The sequence below is a fragment of the Crocodylus porosus genome, unplaced genomic scaffold, assembly GCF_001723895.1.
Source record: "Crocodylus porosus isolate Cpor-Errol unplaced genomic scaffold, CroPor_comp1, whole genome shotgun sequence".
NCBI lineage: Eukaryota > Metazoa > Chordata > Crocodylia > Crocodylidae > Crocodylus > Crocodylus porosus.
In genome coordinates, this window is record NW_017728933.1 from 6,075,084 (window position 1) to 6,096,708 (window position 21,625).

Consider the following 21,625-nt stretch of genomic DNA (forward strand, 5'->3'; position numbering starts at 1 on the left):
AGGGAGAGCTCTTGGTGGGAGGAGAAAATGGAGAGTGAAACCAGTAATAACCTTAGCTGCCTTCTCTTGGATTGTGATATGACCCCTAAGTCCTTGTAGATGGTCATAGTCCTGCTGCTGCAGTCACAGACTCATTACCCTTACCTCTCTTTCCCTGCTTTTTCATAGATTTCATAGACATTAGGGACCTTGGAAGATCATTGAGTCCAGCCCCCTGGACTCCTGGAGTCATGCGGGGGAAGGAAAATGAAGCCCACTGAAGGACTCTGGAAGCACAAGGGCCTATCAAGTCCCAGGCACAGGCTCTTTAGTCTGTTCCTCTTTTCAGCCTGGCAGCTGAGCAATGAGCTGCCGGGTGTGGGAGCACAGAGCGGGGGGAGCATGGGGATCAAGTGTGGAAGTGTTAAGCGCTACTCGGGGAATACAGAAGCGCACGGTGAGCCAACTGCAAGGTGTTTTTCTCCTGCAAGTGGGTCGGAAGAGCTCTGTTGAATAGGGACCTTAGCATCCATTTTAATTGCTTGACATGTGCCGGGGTGCACAGTCTGTTATCTCATCTGCTTTGAACTGCAGATTTCGAGGCCTGCTGCAGCTACTCCTGATCGCCCCGAAGAACAAAGGCATCCCTCCAGTCAGGTTGTGTCAGATCCCGTGCTTGCCAAGGGAGCAGATACCAGCAGGTTGCTGAAATAACACTGAGTCTCTACTGCTGCCAGGGGCACTCTGCGACTGTCACTGTTGCCCGTGGGAAGAGAGGCAAACCCTACGTTAAGAGAGGCTCTGGAATCAAGCCCATTCCCATCACCATTACGTCTGGCCTGAGTCATGATTTTGAATCACCAGAGCTTAAATGGTGCTTAAATGTCACGGGCATGAGGTCTTTTTTGGTCACGCGGGCAGAATAAAGGGGGGCTGTCAAGTGGTTGCCAAAGTCCCGTGAAACTTGGTCAGTGTAGGCTGGAGAGTGTTTTTGCTTTCACTTCCCTACCCGAGCCCCAGCCACCGATAGACAGAAGCAGTGCTTTCCTGTCGGTTGGCATCGGCCTCTAATCAGGGTGAGCTGCTTGAACTGGAGATCTGGGAGGCAAGGTGTGTGCCATCTATGCCCAGAGTAGTCCCGGGAGCAGGAAGCACGGTCGGGAAAAGGCCCAGATAAAATAGCTGCTGTGTGCTAACTCTGCATGTGGACGCTTATTCTGTGCTAGGCGTGCCCGTTTGTGCTTTAGGTTAACCCACCCATTCAGCCGTTGTGGGATATGCAATATAACCCCATTAAGCTGGCGTGCTTTTGAAATTCAGTCCCTAGCTATTTTGCAGCGCATGCGCCATCTAGGTCAAAGCAGGCTGGATGTGGTAGCAGCCCACTGCTGTCTTTTAACCTTTGTCATCCGCCCAGCTCATGTTCCTGTGCTGGCTGCCCACGCGCAGTTGGGGCTTCCTTTTCCCCGCTGCCAGAAGCTGTGCAATTAAATCTAGGCTTCTTGGATCCCTGGCTGGGGAGAGAGGGCGTGGGGAGGTACCTTAGCTCTGCTAGACGACATGATTACTTACCACGTCAGCCACGTTCATCAGCTTGTCAAGCCTCGTAAGAACCTCGGCATATGAAATTAGCTTGATTCTGTAAAATAGTTACATTGGGACGCTGTCAGGAAATCAATAGTGTACTGTAATTATGCCCATAAATATGCTGAAAAAGCAGGATGGGTCAAAGGGAAATGAGGCTGGGGGGGTGGGGAAGGAGTGTGGCAGGCATTGCTGCTGGGCCCGAGTGAAGATGACTCACTTTGCTCATCTATTATACAGCAGGCTCCAGGAGAAAAGGGATCCATGTGGCAGCTCCCAGCCAAGCCTCAGTGCTGGGGTTTGAGTTCCCTCCTCCTTGTGGCAGAGGGGTGCTGGGGACAGCAAAAGTATTTGCCCGGATCCTTTCTATGGTGCTAGGAGGACTCTTCTTAGAAAGAGGTGGCAGCCCCTGTAGCAACCCACTCCTCCCTGCTAGGGTTTTGCTGTCAGGAGAACTACTGAAGGAGCCATTAGCGATGCTCAAGATGCTAAAGTGCCCAGGAAAGAGGCTGCATGCATGGCCTGGCGCCTTCTCTGTTTGCCCTGGCAGTATGTGCAGCACACTTATAACACTGTGGGTGGAAGAGCAATGGTGAAACATGAGCCTAGTGGAAAAGTGATGCCCCCTGAATCCCTCAAAGAATAACCAGGGATTATTCCACCCAAAGCTTTATATGGCATTTCCGGTCCCTGGGAAATCTTGGAGAATCACTCTGACATAGCTGCGGGGTCCCTACAGGGCACTGCTTTGCAAGGCAGTCTCTGGAAGGTGTTTGACCCGAGTGTGGCTGTCTTGAAATGAACTCTATTAAACAGACCCGTAAACCCAGCTGGGGGATAGCACAGCACAGCCTCAGCAAATCTGTAAAGGGGGCATGGCGCTGCAGCTAACAGCAGACAGACCTTAGGCATGGAGGCACTTTCAGCAGCAGAATAAGCCAAGGCAAAGCAGCAAAGGAGGCTTGAGCAGTCATGCAAGCTCCTTTGGGCAAATAAAACCCGCAGGCCCTCGGAGACCCCTAAAGCTTTCTTTGCTTTCCATATGGAACCATTCAAGAGAACAGACACGGTTTTGTACATGTTCCCTCCTGCATCTCATCACTTGACGTGACATCATGAGGAGCAAGTTGGCCACTTGCCTTGTGGAGGAACAGAGAGAGGGAGAGGGGAGTCCTGGGGATGCTGGCCCTGTGCTGAGTTCACAGTATCTCTCTTCTGGCAAGGGATAAAAGAGATCCTTCTCCCGGGCAGACAGCATCCAGGACCTGCTCCAGGTGAGCACTGAATTCCAGTCCTGGTTCTTTCTCCTTCATATCCTTTGCTTTTTACACAATACAAATAATGTGAAGACACCGTGGGGGGGAAATCTAATCCAAATGATCACTTTTGTTGAATATAGCTAAGCATGCCACGTCTTGATGCTGTTAGCGAAATTTAGAATGCAACAAGCACCACTAGTTGAGTCACAAATTATTTAAAGGGGTATGCTCTCCCTTATACTCTGTGTATTCTCCCCTTTAAGGTTAAAGAGCCTTATAGAAAAATTACCAACGCATTAGTATCCAAACAACTCTCACTAAATACACGCCATCCTGCAAATTAAGTCTGAGCTGTTTTACGACTTGGGTCTTGCCAGCATTCACGTTTTTATTCCATGCCTCGCGGTCCCAAGGCTTCAAGTTGTCTGTTTCCATGAGACTGTCTGCTCTCCTGTTTTTAAAGTAAGCTTCTAGCCCTGATGGTTTCATAAAAAGTTTGAAGATGAGACCTGAATTTACCAAAAAGCCAAAGGAAAAAGTTTAAAAAGTCTCTCCAGTTGTGAGCCCCCCCCCCGGACAATTGTTAAAGCTACCTTGTGACTTTGGGGGACCCGACTCATGATTTTTGAATATCTGTGGTTGGCAAAGCTATGTCCTGTCTAGAGGTCTTGTAGACCTCTTAACATCTCTGGGCAGTGGTTGGGAACAGCTGGGTGGAGGGAGCTTTACAGATAGAAGATAGTTTAGAAAAATGGTGAGAGGCAGAGACAGGAGAGCTATGATCTCCGAATGGTTCGCCTTCTCTCCTTATCTATCACGTTAAGTAGAAACAATTGTATTCTGTACAGAAATCGCCCGCCTGTCATCACCTATTAAGGCCATTTATAAGATGTCTCAAAATATTGAGGCTGATGTTTGTTGGCATTAATATCGCCATTAATATTAATCTCCCCGGGAACACCAGAGTCATGTTAATAGTATTTCCTGCAGGCTCCGCAGTTCACTTCCCAACTGTGTATTTCCAGACCTTGTCCCATAAACTAAATTTTAAGATTTTTTTTTTCCTTCCCTTCTTTTTAACAGTTTATTGATTGTGCAGAGCCACAGTTTTTATTCACTGACTAGATGGTGCTGCAGGAAGCAATGCTAAACCCTCAGGACCTCAATTCCATTTTCCTTCATTCTTACTTTACAGAGGCATTTGGCTAGCATGGCAGCAGGTGCTGTTGGTGGTGGCATTTCATTATTGCTATTATAATTATCATCACCGTTATGGTTGTTGCTGCTGCTGTAGTAGTAGTAGGAGCCCCATTCATGGATCAGACCTCATTGTGCTAGGGGCTGTACAAACACAGAAGAAACCAGAGTGTCCTTGTCTCGAGCAGCTTGTCACCTGGAATTGAAAAACCTGAATAGACTGGGGGTTTTGCATGCACCCTGGGCCACATCCCGCCTTCATTTGCATCCATTGAATTCTGCATGGACGCACGGGCTGCCGCTACGGTGCTCTGGGCAGCCAGAATAGCAAAGGATGTGCTCGAGCAGGCCTGAGGGACCCTGGCAGAGTTATGGGCTCAGGTGTCCAGGTCTGGAAAAGCAAGGAGGAATGTGAAGCAGGTCGGGGTCCTCTGACGGGGAATGTGGGAGCAGTGGCTGGGTTTGCGGCTGTAGCAGCCAAGCAGAAAGCAGCCTTTGGGCCAGAGTTGAAGGGACATGGTGCACTCTGGTTGAAACTCAGCTGTAACGAAGTTGCTGTTAACGAGCTTGCCCGGTTCCAGTGGGGAGTTTTCCATTGAAATTCTGGCACTGTCGTTCCCAAATACTTCTTAGTGACTGTTGTTGTTGGGGGTTTTTTTATTCTTGTTTACTGCATAATTATCATTTCTCCTGTGCTTTTCATCTTCAAAGCACTTTGTAATCACAAACTAATCCTGGGATTAGTTTGTAGGCAGTTACGAAAGTGAAGGGCAGGTGACTTCTGATGTATCCTGGCATTACATTGAGTGATAAGAAAATCTCCCTGGCTGCTTTGCAGCAGTACCTCACCCCCCGAGGAGTAGCACCCCCAGGTTTTTGAGTCCTGTGCTTTCCTATTGTACCCTCCTGCCCTGAACTGCACCCATCATGGACTCTCCTCGAGTCCCTCTGCCTGAGCCTACAATTCTCCCAGCTCCGGCTATTGTGGCAGCTGAGCACATAATCTTTGCGCCGTCCTAGGCTGGGCTTTGCAGACAGCTCAGGAAAACGTGCTTTGAGTTGGAGGCTTGACAGTTTCTTGGAGCGTGGTCTCTTCCCCTGCCCGGCTCTGTAACTTTTCCAGCTAACACTCGAATGTGCCCGGCTCTGCTCAGGCCTCGCCTGCTCTGCACACACTGTTTTCCTGTTGACACGATCAATAGAAACAGCCAAGTGGTGATTGTTAGTTTGATTTGCTGCAGTCTGTGATTGAAACAGCCTTTTCTAGGGCTTGTGTTATCAGCGTGAGAGCCGAGGGCACTCTCCCAGATGCTGGAGGGCTGCTCCACCTTGTGTGGCTTTGCTTGCAGCAGGCCGGTGTGAGTACACGGCTGGCCTTTCTCTTTGATCCTAAATCAAGACTCTGGCTTTATTATTTCCCCAGGCTCCGTGATTATCCCCCCTAAATCATGCCAGGAAATGGAAAACCACAAACACTCTCCGCTAAGTGGTTGGGCGCATCTAAAGAGAGAGAGCTAGGGTTTATTTTTAATGCGCACATTGATTGAAGCAGGGAAAACATTTCCAGAGAGGAGTTTATTTAAAAGTTGTGCCCGTGATTAAGGCAGGCAGCGGTGTTAGGACAGCAGCAGCTGGGGGCAGCGGCGGGGGTGATGGGCAGCTTTAAACTCGAGAGGCGGTCCCTCAAGAGGGAGAAGATGCCATCGTTCCTGGCCACAAGAGGCTGCTACTCAAATACCCTGTGAGCTTTAAGCCCAGACCTATGGCAACAAACTCTCAGTTGAAACCCCCCAAAGATCCTGCTCCCAGTATCGCCATCTTTTCTGTGCATTTCTCAAACTTGCACAGAGCCATCGGGAGGTGCCATTAGCAAAGGTCATTCCAGCTGCACTGGTCCCCACGTGTGATGGGAAGTCATGAAATCCAGTCTTCCCGAGTCTCTTCCACCGACCGTGCAGTGCATCATGTTCTGGCAGTGAGCAAGGCTCTCTAATCCCAGCCATAGGGCTGACCCTGTGCACCAGATGCTGTGGGAGCCTTTAGCCAAAGATGAGGACGTTTAAATACGAGGGTCCCAGAGCACCCAGGAAAGTCAGAGAAGTGCCGTTGTTTCTGTTTTGGAGGCAGGAAAACACCCAAAAAGTGATTGAAGCCAAAAGCTGCAGGGAATCACTTGCACAGCTGGAGATTCGCGCCAAGGGCCTGATGCCTTGGGAGCAATTGGCTCCAACTCAGGCCTTCCACTGCCATTGTTTGCTTCCAGTTCCCATCAGAAGGGCTGTTCCACAAATATTGCTTTGCTGCCAGCCTAACATTAAATAGTCATTATTAAATCATGGAACTCATTGCCATGGGAGGTCATTGAGGCCAAGAGCTTAACAAGATTCAACATGGGATTGGATATTTCTGCAATCAAAAAATCCAGGGCTGTCATGAATAACGACAGCAAAAAAAAATATTGCAAAAGGATATTAAATGTTGCAATTAGAAACCAGCACAAGACCCACCTGGGGAATAGATGATTCCACATCTACCTATCAAAGAATCAGGGACAAGTAAGGCTAGAAAGGACCTTGAGATGTCATGGAGGTCAACTCTGTCTTCAAGGCAGGATTGTCCCTGTCTAAGTCCCCCCCAGACAAATGCCTGAGTGCAATACTTCTAATCTGTTCCAGTGCTCGGCCACGCTCATGTTTTTAAAATTCTTCTAAATATCTAACTTGGTTTTCCTTCTTGCAATTTATGTCCTTTACCTCTTGGCTGGTCCCCTGGGGCAGGAAGAATAATTGATCTACATCATCTTTATAATAATCCTTTTCATACTTGAGGAAGGTTTTGAAATTCCCCATTCGTCTTCTGTTCTCTAGACTAAATAAACCCAATTCTTCCAACCTTCTCCTTGTGTCTGCTTAGCACTTCTATACTCTTCTGTTTTATTCCTCAGTTGGTAGTGCTGCCCTGTCCCTGGATAAAGGGGAAATCGAGCACTGGGTTCTGTAATGAAATACTAGTTGAGAATCGCTGACAAATAAAATGACGCATTTCAGAGCAGCGCAGTGTGGGAGACCTAGGAAAGCAGCAGTCGATTAGCAACCCCAACCCTTAGCCCCCTTGAAAATGAGGAAGGAAAAATCGCACATTTATTTTTAATGACTTAATTAGTTTTGCATTGAAAATTTGACTTATGGCACCAGCAAGCTAACTTGGCTGCGCTGGGTCCTGGCTTTCCAATGAGAAAACGTTCCCTGTGTCAGCTCCCCAGGACAGGAGGAAAGAAAGACCCCAGGCAGCTGGACTCTCAGCAGCTGCTTGCAGGTGCTGGTGCAAGTCTGCCCTTGTGTGGCCTCCTTGTTGCAGTAATGTGAAGCATCATCCTGGACAGCTGCTCAGAGGATAGGTTAGCTGGGTGATGGCTCCTCATAGGGACCTCTCCCGCATGCTTCAACTCTGCACACCCCAGCCTTTTGCTGAACTGCTCTTTGTTTCTCTCTGCTGTTTTCAGCTGTCACAGCATCAAGTACCAAGAATGAGCGGGTGGGGGAAAGATATTACTTAAAAACTGTAATGTTCAGGGAAAAACAAATTCAGGTATGCAGGAGAAGTGTCAGCCTGGAACATTCAGGCAAGATTTACTATTGTTCTGACTATTATTACTGCAGATTTACAAATGTGCTTGGCAGACAATGCTCTGGTGAGATGCATGCTCCATCGCATAGCAGAAAGTAGCTGCGGGATTGACTGGCTCAGAAGGGGAGGGATTGGACTGAAAACACCACTTTAGGAGGCTAGGTTTGCAAAAGAAGGCAGCACCCATTTTTGAAACCCAGCTTTCAAAGTGTACCTCATTTGGCAAGTGGCAAGTCAGGTGGACTTTCAGAAGAGCTCAGTGCCCCAGCATGCACCTGTGGTGGTGCACTCGAGTGAGGACATAGCCCCTTGTCTGGGGTCCCGATAGGGAGCTGAGCTCTTCTGCAGATCTACTTCTGGTCTGATGATTGGCATGTAGGTATTGGGTGTTATTACTGTGCTCTTTCCTGCTCTGATCTCTACAGGCTCTTAAATTGCTCACATCATTGGGGTATCTTAGTGCCTTCCAGTTGTTAGGCATGTTGCTTAATGCACATCTACCTTGTGGTTCGTTCTTTCTCTTCCTCCTCTTCCCAGCAGCAGACTTGGATTTGCAGGGTGCTAAAACCCCTCCCACAGTTTTAATTTTTTTTTTAAAGCTTGCTGTTTAAAAACAAAACAAAGTACCAACATTTAGCGTAAAAATTGTTTGGCAAAAAACCCCCCAAAACTCTGGTTTCGTTTCTGACAACCCATCTTTGAAAAAAACCTCAAAAATCCTCCAGCATTTTAGGCTATTTTTTTCCCCTTTAAAAAAAAAAATTGCAAGGAATTTTAGTTGGGGGCAGGGGGGAGGGGAAAGTGCTTTAAAACAAATTCCCTGTTTAAAAAAAAACCAAAAAAATCCCCAAACAAACCACAAACTTGTTTATAGCCAATGTGGCGGTATTATGAACTAGGCTTGATAACCCGAGCAGCCTGGATATGAGGTTTTAGTTGAGCTCTTTTAAAGGCCAGAAGCCCAGCTGCTATATCCAAATGTCTTCCACGTGCACGGATGTTTGAGACTGGGGTTGGGATGTGTGCCTCTACTTCTGTCTGTGTGGCTCTCCTTGCTGGTAGCCTCAGCTGAAAGGGCAAGGATGGATTGGGTATTAGAGCCAGATTCTCTCTCTCCGCCCCAAAGCTAGGGTCATTTCAGGTAGAACAGCAAGGAGAAAGCGCCTCCTACCACCGCACCTGGATAGTGGATGTGCAGAGGTCTCTGCTCTCCCGAGCTGTCAATCTGGGCACCTTTTGCGCGCACACAATTCATTGTGAAAGAAAAACACAAGCTGATCTATTTTTATCCCATCAAATTAAAGCTTGGTTCCATCTGGCTTCTGTCCTTTCCTCCACTGGGTCACCCTCTCTCCGCCAAGCTTGCTGCGCAGCTGCTGTTCATTAACTGCAGGGTGTTGCAGTCGCTATCACGATGAGATCTGTTAAGTAATAGACTTGTGCTTGCCTGCCCAATAGGTCACGCCTGGGGGGGCATGTTTCCCATGACATGGGATAAAGCCTTAGGAGCTGGTGAGCTGACAGCCCCTAAATGACAGCCGTGGGACAGTCGATGCAATCAATGCAGTGTCACTCCTGAGAATCACCTTCTTGCAAGGCAATTTTCTCCACCAAAGGTTGGTGTTAATAGGGTCAGTTGTGTCTGACCTTACAAGGGGAAGGAAAAATGACAGGGCTTTAAAAGCTGCTATCACAACAAATACCTCTCCCCACTCCCTTCTCATCTGCCTTTCTCTCCCAGCTGGTCCAGCTCCTTACACTTGCATACTGCAGTACAGGGTAGACGAGCTACAGCGGGGGTGGGCAGCTCCTGAATGGTGACACAGGAGCTGTGTGCAAGTGTGTGTGTATGGGAAGGGAGTGCAAGGGAGACTGTGTAAGCTCCAGGATTTGTGTGGGTGTGAGGCCATGTGCTACTGTTTGCATGAATGCATCTTTTGGGGTATGCCTCAGTGTGTGTCTGTGTGGATATGAGACTGTGGAGGATTTGCATGTACACACACGTGCATGCTGATACCCCTGCATGCAGCTGTTTGTGTGTGGCATGAGACCGTGTGTCATTCTGTGCATGTGTATGTAACTGTGCGTGTCGCTGGGTGTGCAGATGCACAGTCATGTCGTGTACATGCATGTCTGCCTGTATACATGCTGGTGTATGTGTGAGATCATACGTGATTCTTTTGCGTTTGTGGATGACTGGGTCTCCTGTGTACATCCATGTGTGTGGATGCGAAACCATATGCCAGTGCGTGCTTGCACGTGCAGGTGAGCTTGTGTTTCCATGTAGGTATGAGATTGTTTCTGATTCATCTGTGTTTGTGTGCAGTTGTGGGTGGGAAGCTGTGCAACACTGTTGGTAAGCACGAGCCTGTGTGTATGTGAGACCATCTGCACCGTACACAATCCCCTCCAGGTGTACAAAGACCACAGCCTCTCCCTTTGCTGTCTCCTCTGCCTGAAGCACCAGAGCTAGTTCTCTCTCATTTCCTCCTCTTGCTCTCTGAAAGCTATTCGCCTTCTTCAGGGAGTGCGGAGGAAGCCAACGATAAATTGCTGACTCTTCTGACATGAATATTGTTCAATTATTCACAGCTGTGCTTGGGCCCCGCTTGACAAAAGCCTGTGCTTCAGCACATTTTGTCTGCTCACCAAAAGCAGTCATGCTAACGCGGAATCAGCTGTCATTAGCACGGACTCTTAGCGGCTCTCAGCCACTCTGCGCTTTCTCTTTTATCCACTCCATCATTTTCTCTTATGATTTAATTAAGGCAGGGCAACCAGATCCCCTCTGCTCATCCCCAGGAAGGCTAACAAGTTCAGCAAAAACACCTGCTGAATTCCCAGAGCTGGACCTGCCCTTAAATTATTCATCCCTTCTCTTCTATGCAAGACTTGGATTTTTCACAGAGCCCTAAATCTCTTGCCCCTTTCATCTCGGGGGCACCATCCTTTCCAGTGCAGAATTGAGGATTAAGAAGCTGTCTAAATATCTCAGCATTCGGTGTCAGTTTCTGGCTCTTTAAACCCCAGGGTTATAACTTAACAGCTCCATTTGGCTGGGATCTTGTATTAAGTGGTTGACTCATGCCAAGTAGCTCCTTAATACTGCCTGTTGTCACTGGCTGCAGTGAGCTCTGTAGTTGGTGCTTTACCCCCTCCAGCAGTCTCACTGCCTGGGTGTAGTAGTGAGCGTCTGGATTATCCTAGCAGCGCCCAGTGCCGAGTGAACATCTGGATTATCCTAGCAGTGCCCAGTGCCGAGTGAACATCTGGATTACCCTAGCAGCGCCCAAAGTCCCCAGTTAGGGTTGGAGTCCCATCATGGTGGGTGCTGTATGTAGAGAAGAGACAGTCCTCAGGGTTCACGCCGCAGATACAGAACGGACAAATATGTAGGGGGACCAGGACATAACATGCAAAAAATAGAGACGGGAGAAACTTCTTTTGACTCAGCTCATGGAAAAGTGGGAAACTGAGGCTCAAGTGTTGGTATGCACCCTTCTCCCTGAACTACATACGGGCCCATTTCTGCACCACTTCCTCCTCACTCTTGCAATTCTCTTTTCCTTCCTTGCTCCTCCGAACAATCCTCCCTGCCTTTCCACTTGTCCCTCTGGTGATAGAGCTCCCTGGTATTAATCTCTGGCAATTGAGCAGGAGCCTCTTCCACCTTTATCTAAGCAGAGAGTCTGCCCCAATTGTGCTACTGGATGCTTAATGGCCATTGTTATACAAGGATCTAGGAGCCATGCCCACCCGTGCTGTGCTCGTTATTCTTGAGTCTGGTCTGTCTGAATGGAGATCCCTTCCCATGGCATACTATGGGCTGGAGCCTCCCTTTTTGTCCCCCACAGCTCCACTGCAATCAGTCCTCAATTGTTTCAGCCTAACAGTTGCATTCGGCGGTATAACGTATTGGCAGCACCCCACGGGAGTCAGGAGAGGGTTTTGCGAGCTTTGGGGATAGATTTGGCTTGCTGGGTGCAGCCATGGGTGTTGCAAGGGGAACGGCTGGCATAAAACACATTGGACCAGCTGGCTTCTGGTTTGGCACTTGATTCGTGGCACATCTAGCCTTGATTTATCTTCAAGCTCTGGCCCATATTGATGCATGCATACAGTCTCCTAGTGCCATAACCCATGGCTCTGTGTTGGAGAAGCCAAGGGGGGAAAACAATTAGAAGTTCCCAAGCTAAATTCTGTTCTCACTGACACTAGTGTAGATTTGGAGCGATACCAATGAGTTAGATCAAATTTACACTCTCCTCCCTAGGTTGCAGCTCTAGCTCGCTGGTCTTGATTTTCCTCTTCGCGTAGGGCAGTTCTGCTGCTTGCAGTGAAGTTTCTCTTGATTTAGGGCCGTGTCAGTCTGGCCCATTGATGTTCCTCATCCCCTAGAACGTATAGCCAAGGAAGTCCATTTGATCAAGCAAACTGGGGTCTTTTAAAGCTTGGCAGCGGCTTGCGCCTACTGCCGCCGTATACGCATTGGCAACCGGCAGTACATCTCCAAGCTTTATTGAGATGCGTCCAGCCAGCAGAAGGCGACTTTAAAACCTAATATGATCTTTGAGATTTACAGCTCTGCTTCCTCCAAGCTACCCCCTTCACCAGCCCTCGGCACTTTGTCTCCTGATGAAGGGGCGCCGGGTGTGCGGGCCCATTAATCAGAGGTTAAAACGGGAAGCCGAGTGCTTTCACCTCGCTCTTAGCGCGTCGCAGAAGGAGTGTTTGTGAGATGTCAGGATAGGGAGCAGCTCAGATCACGCGCATCTCATCGGTTTGTTGCATCGAGGTCCTTTATATCTTTCCAAATGTTCTGCAGAGGTGGATAAACACAATGGCTCACCCAGATGCAAGCGTGCGAATTGGTCCAGAAAGGATTCCTTCCCCTACAGAGCACAAACTGTTTCTCCATTTTGGTCAAATTCTCCAGGAAAACAGATCTGCCCCAAACCAGGTTTCCTGCGAAGTGAGCTTGAGCTTAAGCACCTCTGATTTAGTTAGGGTATATGATGCATTTCTATCCTGCCTCCTTCCTTATACAAAGGATTGTTGATGACCCCACCCCACAGTTTTCTAAAATAAAATATGGTTTTATCATGAACAAAGTCGTTTTCAACAAGTGAAAAGGGCTTTTCATCAAAAAGTTCTGCCCAGCTCAAGTGATAAGCCTTCCTTTTAAGTTCAGCCTCTTAATGCATGAATCAAACCAGTTTTAACTCTTAGCATGCTGAACAAGTCAAATCTGTCACCTCAGGGTGTCTGAGAAATGAGTGCTTCTCATTTGATGAAGTAGATTTGCGGGGTGCCTGGCATTAAATATTATTTTCTGTAGGCACTAGCTTGCATCTCAGCTTGTCTCACATCAGTTGAAACCCCCGAGTGAAATGATTTTGCAGGTTCTGATTCCACTTTTCGGAGAACCCAATGTCCACCTCCCTCAGCTCCTCTAAATGACCCCCCTGGGGTGAAGGTTTGGATAGGCCAAAACACAGTATACCTTCTTTCTTGAGGTAGCCCGAAGGCTGAGCAGGGCCATGGAGGAGTAGCTTGCACTGCCATTGCATACACCCTGCATGTTCTGGGCACTGACTGTGGCAATCCTGTCCATGTAAGCAGATCTCTCATTTCAACCAGAACTGTATGCTTGCTGTGCAGGACTTTCATCACTCCCTCTGGCTCTGGGGTGGAGCATGGCAGCTACTGTAGCTCACAGCAATCCTGCCTAGCACCAAGAGGCAAAGGAAAACCCGTGCTTCTCGGTGTGCCTTTCTGCAGGTGCGTGTGTGAGCATATCTAGGGGAGCTTGTAGGCATATGCATGTAGTGAGAGGGGTTCATCTATTTTCCTGCATTAGTGCGTGCAGGTGGACAGTTAGACTGTGTCCATAGGATGCCATCTGTAGTGGAGAAAGAGGCAAACCTTCCCTCCCGTTTCTCTCTGTCCCTCTGCTTTCCCCGTCCTCATCCTGGCTACCCCCACAAAACTCTGCACCTTGTGGATTTACTCCTAGCCGTTTTGGCCAACAGGTCGGAGATGACAGCCTGACAAATGATGCTCTAACGGGGCTAGATTGGAGAAATAGCAGATTTATCCCACCCTGCCAGGCCAAGCGGGGCCTCTCCTATATATTTGCCGCTGTTATGAAGTGACAGCATGTGAAGCTTGTGCATTAAGTGGTGGTGCAGTATAGCTACAAGCCCACAGCTCCTCCCAGTTGGTTACAGGAGAGCACTGGCAGCCTTTAACTTGTCAGAAGAGTTTAAAGGATGGAGACAAAGTGGGAGCTTGCCTGGCACTGCAGACAGGCTCTGCTGCTCCCCTCTCCTGCAAGCCACAGTGGGCTTGCTCTTGCATACACAAGCTCTCAGGAGGAAGGGCTGCTGTCTCTGCAGCTGGCAAAGCTTCCCTGCCAGGGGATGGCAGCGGTGTGGAAAAGCAGAACATTTGGGCATGCACACCTAGCGCGAGATGCGCGTGCCCAGTCTCTGGGCTGGGTTGAACTTCCTCTGTCTGCCCTTCCCTTGCTGAGCATGGGGACCTCTTCATACTTCCAGGCAAGGTGGAGAGGACCTGTTTGAAGGGTACAGAGGTTACTCAGTGTTGTGTCTACATAGCAAAGAGCCTCAGAAGCCAGCAACGGGGTTTGAACCTAACGCAGGCCTCCAACCCTTGAGCTGAACCCTAAAGCCATTGGCTGAGAGCAGTAGCAGGCATGCCATAGCCACGGACAAGGGGAAGAGAGCATGCACTGAATAGCAGCTGATATTGGAAAGAACCTTTTGTGCCTCTGTGTGTGTCCTAGTACGGCCGCTGCAACTGCAGCTCCCCCAGCATCTGGCTAGGGCAGATAAGATGCCAGCATCCCTTGGCATTTCAGCTGCATGTTGTACAGACCTGCTTGCGACCCCGTGTCTGCAGTGCTGGTAGATGCTAGAGCCCTGCCTGCATGATGCTGCCTGCGCTGCTCCTGCTGATGGGATGGAACTAGGCTAACAGCAATGGGATTTTTTTGTTTTTTGCCAACAAAGCACTCTGTAGAAGACCCCCTTATGCCCTCCCACCTGGGTTTTGCTGTGAGCACGGTGACGTCAGTGTTTCTCTCTTGCCCTCTTTACAAAATTCTTCTCCAGGCCATTAAAAATCCTTATAAATGAGGAGTATAAAGGGAAATGACCTGTGTTGCTCTGTGAAAAGCTACTGGGACTTCCTGAAGTGTTGCAAACCTGGGCTCTATTCGTGCGCACAGCTCCCACCCACTTACTTGCCCCGAGTTCAGTTTGTTTTTTGCAGTGGTCAGAAGGAGGCTCTCGATAATTGATCGCGGACTTCTGCAGGGCAGGAGCACATGCATCAGCGTGTGGGTTGGGTTCTGGATGGCTGCAGCCCCTGTGAGAAGATGCTTTTAATTAAATTTCAGCTGAATAGACTGTCACTAGTGAACAGGGCTATGGGAAGGGGGAGGAGAAGAGGGGGATGCAGGGAGAAGGTTTTGCAATGCTAAACTTTCCAACAAGTGTAGGCTGAGAAAGTGCTGACTCTCGCCAGGAAATCTTCCACTCCACATCACAGCCTTCAGGCAGGGTGCCAGGCAGAACGGGAGCTGTGTCCTCCTCCCCAGGAGCTGGTCGAAGTTGGAAGCTGGGGGTGGGCTATGGTTTTGCAATCGAGGAGGCTGTTCATCCTCTTCAGGAAATCGGTGCATAGGCCCTGTTGCTAGGCCCTGTTCTTCTATTTGAGCCCAGCACTTAACCAAAAGATTGAGGTCTTGCAGGTTGTTCCTGGTGATCACGTCAAGCATCTCTCTTAGGTAGTCCCATTTGCTTGCAAGCAATATACCAAGTCCTGTTTCCCCAAAAACAGCAGAAATAAAACTGCTAGAAACTAGCTTTCTTCACCGTTCCAACTCTCTTTTCCTGACGGCTCCCAACCAAAAAGTGCATGCGCACACTTGCTCTCATGGATTTTCTAAGGACCATTGGTTACACTGGCTGTATCCTGGATTTTGTAGTGGTTTTTTTTTTCTAGGTCTTGTATCTTTCTGCCTCTCTCTAATGGACACACAAGCCTTAAAACAATAAGTAATGGAAGCCCCTTGGAATGGGGACCTAAGCTTGTGTTCTGGGAGAATGCCGCTATTGTTTCAGCTCTCTGTGTTTCATATAGGAGCTTATGCATTTCTTACAATTGTGAGAGAAGGGAGGTGGTTATACCCTATTCATTTCACCTGAGGTTGAACTTGGCCCATAACACTAGTCAATATTCCAGAAATTGGAAAGAAAACAGAAAAAAACAATTAGAGATCCGAGGGAAATGATTTACAAGAAAGGTTGGAAGAACTGGGCTTATTTACTTTGCAGAAGAGAAGACCACAGGGGGATTTAATAACTGTCTTCATATACATGAAGGATGGTTTTAAAGAGGCTGGTGGTAGACGATTATTCTCATTGGCCTTGGGGAATAGGGCAGGAAATAATGGTTTTACATTATATTGGATATTGGGAAGAATTTTCTCACTGTGTAGCTGGTCAAGCACGGGAACAGGTTACCTAGAGAAGCCGTGGGAAGTTTGAGGAGCAGGTTAGACAAACACTTGAACGTTGTGGTTTAGATGGGGATGATCTTGCTTTGAGCGAGTGGGAGTAGATGAGATAGCACTGGAAGATATCTCATGAGGCTATTTTCTATGAAAAAAGAGGGGAGAGCTGTGGGTCAGGAGTTGTGAGTTGGAAAAAGGCTGGAATAGCCATGGGGTGCCAGACCTCTGGACTTGCTAGCCACATGGGTGAGCCCAAGATAGGAACAGCAAGAAGGCTTGGAGTCAGGATTGGTATTAGAAGTGGCTGGGAAGGGTTTTGTCAGGACTGAGGTCCATCCAGGAAGGCCATGATGTTTTTCATGGCAATTTTGATGACATATGCCATGATTGTGGTACCTGACTGTCCTCCTTCAGCCGGGGACTCTGCAAGGGGCCGAGGAGGATGTCGGGAGATAGATAAGCAGCCTGCTCAGTTCTAGTGCGTGGCTTGGATGTCCTTGAAATGGAGACACCTAATTATAAAAGGACCAAAGGAGTCTCAGGAGCTCCATAGATAAAAATTAATTACATGGCCAGTTGCACTAGACAAAACAAAGCAAAACGGCTGCATAAATAGCCCCATTGCATTCAGCGGCTGCCACATCTCTGGGAGTGAGCGCTCTGGCTTCCTTCACACCCTTATGGATCACTCGTGGGTCCTTTCCTTCCCCTTGTGGTTGGGCTACAGGCAGTCATCCAGGATGCTTCTGGTATACAGTGCATTATCAATAAGGCTTAGCGCCCAAATCCTAGAGGCCAGGTGAAGTTCAAGGCTCCACTGAGGTTTCAGAAGGGGAGTTGCGCAGCCTGCCATACAACTGCAGTCTTTTAGAAAGATGCCCATTCCTCCTTAGTCGCAGGAGCACAGGCATGTGAGAGGAAAATGGTGCGATTCCAGATCAGACTGGAGCCATGCAGGTAGAGCAGTGGGGCTGCATCAGATCTGGCTCATTTGCCAGCTCTTCCACAGCCTGCTGGGGTAAATCATCTTCAGTTTGCCCCTCTAACATAGGGATGCTCACTCCTTCCTTTCTCCCACCCTCTGCCTGCCTGATTTAATTAGATTGTATGCTCTTTAAGGCCCTGGGCTGTCTTGCACCATGCATTTGTACAGCAGCTAGCACAGTGGGGCCTTGATCTTGGTTGGGCTTCTAGGCACTCCCGTGGTAGTGTGAGAATATGTGTGTGGCGACTGGGCCTCGAATAGCCGCTCTCAGGCGACCTCTCAGGCGACCTTCGCTCTGGTGTTAGACGTAAAGCGCCTTACGGACTCGTGTTGCAGACCAAGTAGATGTCTTCCCCTCGAGTCGCCTCCCCCGTTCTCTCCTGCCACGACTTGTTGTTTCTCGGTAGGTGGGATGGGTTGTCGAGTGTACTCGGTGGCCCATGGTTCGTCCGGCGGTCATTCACAGGGCTCCACCACTCCTATACCCCAGCCTCACACCTCCTTCGGTGCATCTTCCGTCTGTTGGCCTTGTCCCCTCCAGTGGGATAACACCCTACGGCTTGGCGTCTAGATGCCCGTGGCCTATAGCCACGTTCACCCGTGTGGGCCTGCTCCCTCGGCCCTCCTTGCCTCCACCCCTTCTTTCAGGGAAACACAAAAAAACCTTCCGAAGCTCCTCCTCAGCCCCGTTCCTTGGGGATACCTGCACTCTCCCCCTATTCCCCTTCGCACGGGGCAACTAAATAAAATGCAATAACAAAACATAGAATAGTGAGCCACTTCCTGATGTGGCTGTACTCTGCCCCCTTACTGTCTTTTCCCAGGCTCTAGCTGAGGAGGTTGCTTTACTTCTGCCCCTTCGCCTCCAGGATTCGCTCCCGTTTTCCCGTCAGCCTGGGTGGGACTGGTGGCAATACCCGCCCTGATTGTAAACCCCTCAGGGCTCTCCTGGGGTCTTCTCCCCCTGGTGTGGCTTCTTCCTCGCCCCAGTCATCCGGACACTCCCACTTGGGGTCTGCTAGGACTCTGGGTGCAGCTCTAGCTCCATCCCTGTGGCCGGTGTGCTTGTTGCTCCCTCACTGTCCCATGCGTGCTTCTGTCGGGGTGCTCTGCCCTGCGCTGCCAGCGTCTACCCCCAGCTTGTCAGGCTCTGCGAGTCTCGTGGGGAGGAACCTTTCCTCTCTCTTTGGCAACTGCAGCTCCTCTCCCGTGCTGCTCCCCCTCTCCGTGGCATCAGCCACTATTTTTATTTTCGCCAGCCAGCATCTGAAGCTGATGTCATCGGCCGGCCGTAATTGGATAAAAAGGCGGCTGGCAAGCTATGCGAGCTCTTCATTCTACCCCTGCTGTCCTGTGTCTCCTGCTGCTGGTAAGTACCCTTTGTTACTTCTTTCCCTGGGACAACGTGTGACGGAAGTATCATGCTACAAGGAAACCTGCTGGAACAGTTGGCCACAGTACATCTCAAACATGCTGGGGGTGGTCTAACTTGTCACGATAAAACCTACCATGATAAAAAAAAAAAAAAAAAAAAGTCAGCGTGTATTTGCTCACACCACTAAACTAAAATTAAATGTCAATTTTTCATGCTGTTTTGTAACGTGCACGTAACTGATACGCAACATGTACAAGCGCCTACAATGCAGGCTACAGCAAAGGAAGATGTAGCCTTCCCATAGTGCCAAATTCAGGCCTGCAGTGAGGGGATGCAACACTCATTGTGGTTGGTGCTAATGCCTAGCAATAGGATCAGCCTTGGGTTATTCCACGGTGAAACTTCTTACCTGTACCTCACTACCACACTTGCACTGAAGCTAACTGAGTCAGCTTTCTCTCGAGCTGCTGCTGCTGCTGCTGCTGCCTCAGATCAGAGTTGTGTGGAACTGGCTAAGCCGCTCGCCCTCCATAATGTCCCACATCAGCGAATTCCCTGAGTTAATAATGTATTGCGTTGGAAAAAAAGCATTTGAAGCGTACCACCTTCCAGTTGTACTTCGTGCCTTCTTGCTTTTCTGTTGGAGGAAATGGGAAAGAGCAGCAATCAATTGGGCTTCACTGCATTATTGTGTTCTGTTCTGTCCCCTCTCCTTTTACTCTTCTGGAATAAATGGTTCCAGGCTTTTACTCTTTACCCTTTCCATGCCCCAACTTCCCAGCTGAATAGTGCAGGAGGGAAGAGCTTTCAGAAATGAACCCGATCAGGTGAGCTTTTGTCTTGTTTGAGGAAGTTGTGTTCTGGCAGGGATGAGCAGGGTGCTGCATGGATGCAAAGTAGGAAACGGGCCAGATTGAAGTTCACATGCTCGTCTTCCTAGATTTCCTCACTTGTACTCGCTGCTCCATCGTTTGCTTGTGACGACATCTTGGCTGCGACCCAGTGTGTCACTTGGTACTGTCCTTATTTCATTACTGTCTCTCAAAGCTTTATCAGATTCTCACAGACACTGGAGTTGTGTCCTCTTGCACTAGACATTTCCCCTCTGTTGATGTTGCCATCTGTCCTACAACACATCTTTGCCCTGGGGGTCTCTTTGGCTTTCGTTTCCTGCTGGCAAACACGCTCAGCATCCTCTAGCAAAGGACTTGCTTCTCCAGGAAACTTCATCATTAAAGTTTAAATCATCAAGGTCCTTGCTGTGCCTGGTCTAAAGCCAGTGTGTCTACCAGACATCTGTGTGAGCTAGAGTGAATGGCTTCCCCTCTCATTTAAAATAAATAGTTCAAGCAATGTTAATGGGGAAGCCAGAAGGGAGATTTCCAGAAACTTGGTGTTGCCAGCTCTTGAGCTATTTGGTGGTGTTTGTGAAAGTCCTCACTTCTGGACTTGGGCAAATATGGGGAGCATCTCAAGTCTCGCTGTTTAAAATGACAGTGAGTGTCTAGCTCAAGGGTGGGCAAAATGCAGCCCGTGGGCCAGATGTGGCCCGCCAGGCCGTTCTATCCGGCCCATGGGGCCCCTAAAAAATTTAGAAAATTAATATTTATCTGCCCTGGGCTGCCTGTCATGCAGCCCTCGATGGCTTGCCAAAACTCAGTATGCAGCCCTCCACCCGAAATAATTGCCTGCCCCTGGACTCTAGCTCCTCTGTTAGGGCACGAAAATGTGGACATACAGGTTCAAAAGCCAGAAGATAAAGAAGAGCTCCAAAAGCATCTTGTTACTTGTGAAAACCTTTGATGAATGACTGTGAGCTCTGTGTGAGACGTCCCAGCCTGCACAGCGTGTTCATTTGAGGCCAAATTTATCCTCGCCTAATTTCATTGGCTTCGGTGCCATTACACCGGGGGCAAACGTATCAATCCCCCTCAGCCAAAAGCCTTTCTCCTCCTTCCTGTTCCTGAGCTGCACAAGAAACAGGCTTTGAGCCGCCGCAGCTACAAATGCCCTGCTTTTGGGCCGACCATGAACCCTTCAGAGATGGCTATGTTCAAGAATAAATAGTTCAGTGAAGGAGCCTGGGGCAATGAAGTGGTCTTGAAAGAAAAGGGAAAAAAAAGGAGGCTCAACCAAAGAGAAAACTCAACAGAAAGAGTTTGTTTATAATCCTGCAATAAAGAGAAGAGCCAGGGTGGGGGAGACCCTTTGCAGACTAGATCGGAAGAAGCAAAGGGCTGGAAATAAAGCTTTTTTCCTGCTCCTTTATCTTTTAATAAAAAGATTCATAACAAAGCTCCTCCACAAGATAGAATTAGCTCTTTTTTTTTTCGGTAAACAGAAAACAACTACCCAGCTCTGGAGCTCTGCCAAGGGCCCTCTGGGGCTGTGTTTTCAAAGCATACAAGCCCTCATGGTTCAAGCCCCACCTTAATGTGGCATCGGCATTAACTCTTGGAGGGCAGGAAGTTATCCAGGTCCTTTTCCAAACGTGGGCTAGGTTCAGAGGCTGGAAGATAAGTCTGAAGACCAACTGTTGAGGAAACTCTGCCTAGGGTTTGATGGAAGTTCTTTGAGTCCAAGCATCTTAGAGTCAAGATTGTGGGGTCAACTCAATGGCTTTGTCTCAGAGTCTTGGTCAGGAAATGTCTAACTTGTTTCGCATGTGAATTATGCGGACCCAGCTCCTGAAGAGCCCAAACCCCTCATGTGTCGCCAGACCTCTGGTTTGCCTGGTGCCAGGACCATTGCCTCTCATCCTCACCTCTGTTGGCTCTTTAGTTCTCTCCGCCTGGTCTCTGAGTTAATGCATGCAATAACCGTGCACAGAGGTCGGCTCTGCCGGGCTGACAACCAATTATCGTAGACAGGAATAGGCTTAACATTTTAACTCATTTTTAGGATTCAATTAAGTACACAGGTGCCTGAGCCTGGAACTCACTTCTGTGTAGCCTTAATTCTCTATCTCCCTAAACCCTTCAAGTCCAAAATAAAGCAGTAACTAACTTCTGTGCAAGCACGAAGAAATTGAAATTCCATTTGTACCTAAGAGCAGCCTCGCTGCCTGCCACTTGTCT

At 48.9% G+C, this 21,625-nt stretch overlaps 2 long non-coding RNA genes across 2 annotated transcripts in view; one reads left to right on the plus strand and one right to left on the minus strand.

The window, feature by feature from the left end:
- Positions 1-3,386: 3,386 nt before the first annotated feature.
- LOC109317436 lies at positions 3,387-9,033 on the minus strand. The gene is made up of 3 exons (XR_002103048.1): positions 8,826-9,033; positions 8,556-8,714; positions 3,387-6,425 (listed from the first exon to the last, which is right to left on the minus strand). It is a non-coding gene; the product is annotated as an uncharacterized LOC109317436 (long non-coding RNA).
- A 6,171-nt stretch (positions 9,034-15,204) lies between these two features.
- Positions 15,205-21,625, plus strand: part of LOC109317315 — a 21,628-nt gene continuing 15,207 nt past the window's right edge. The window contains exon 1 of the long non-coding RNA XR_002103023.1: positions 15,205-15,276. This is a non-coding gene — a long non-coding RNA (uncharacterized LOC109317315). The remainder of the gene's footprint in view (positions 15,277-21,625) is intronic.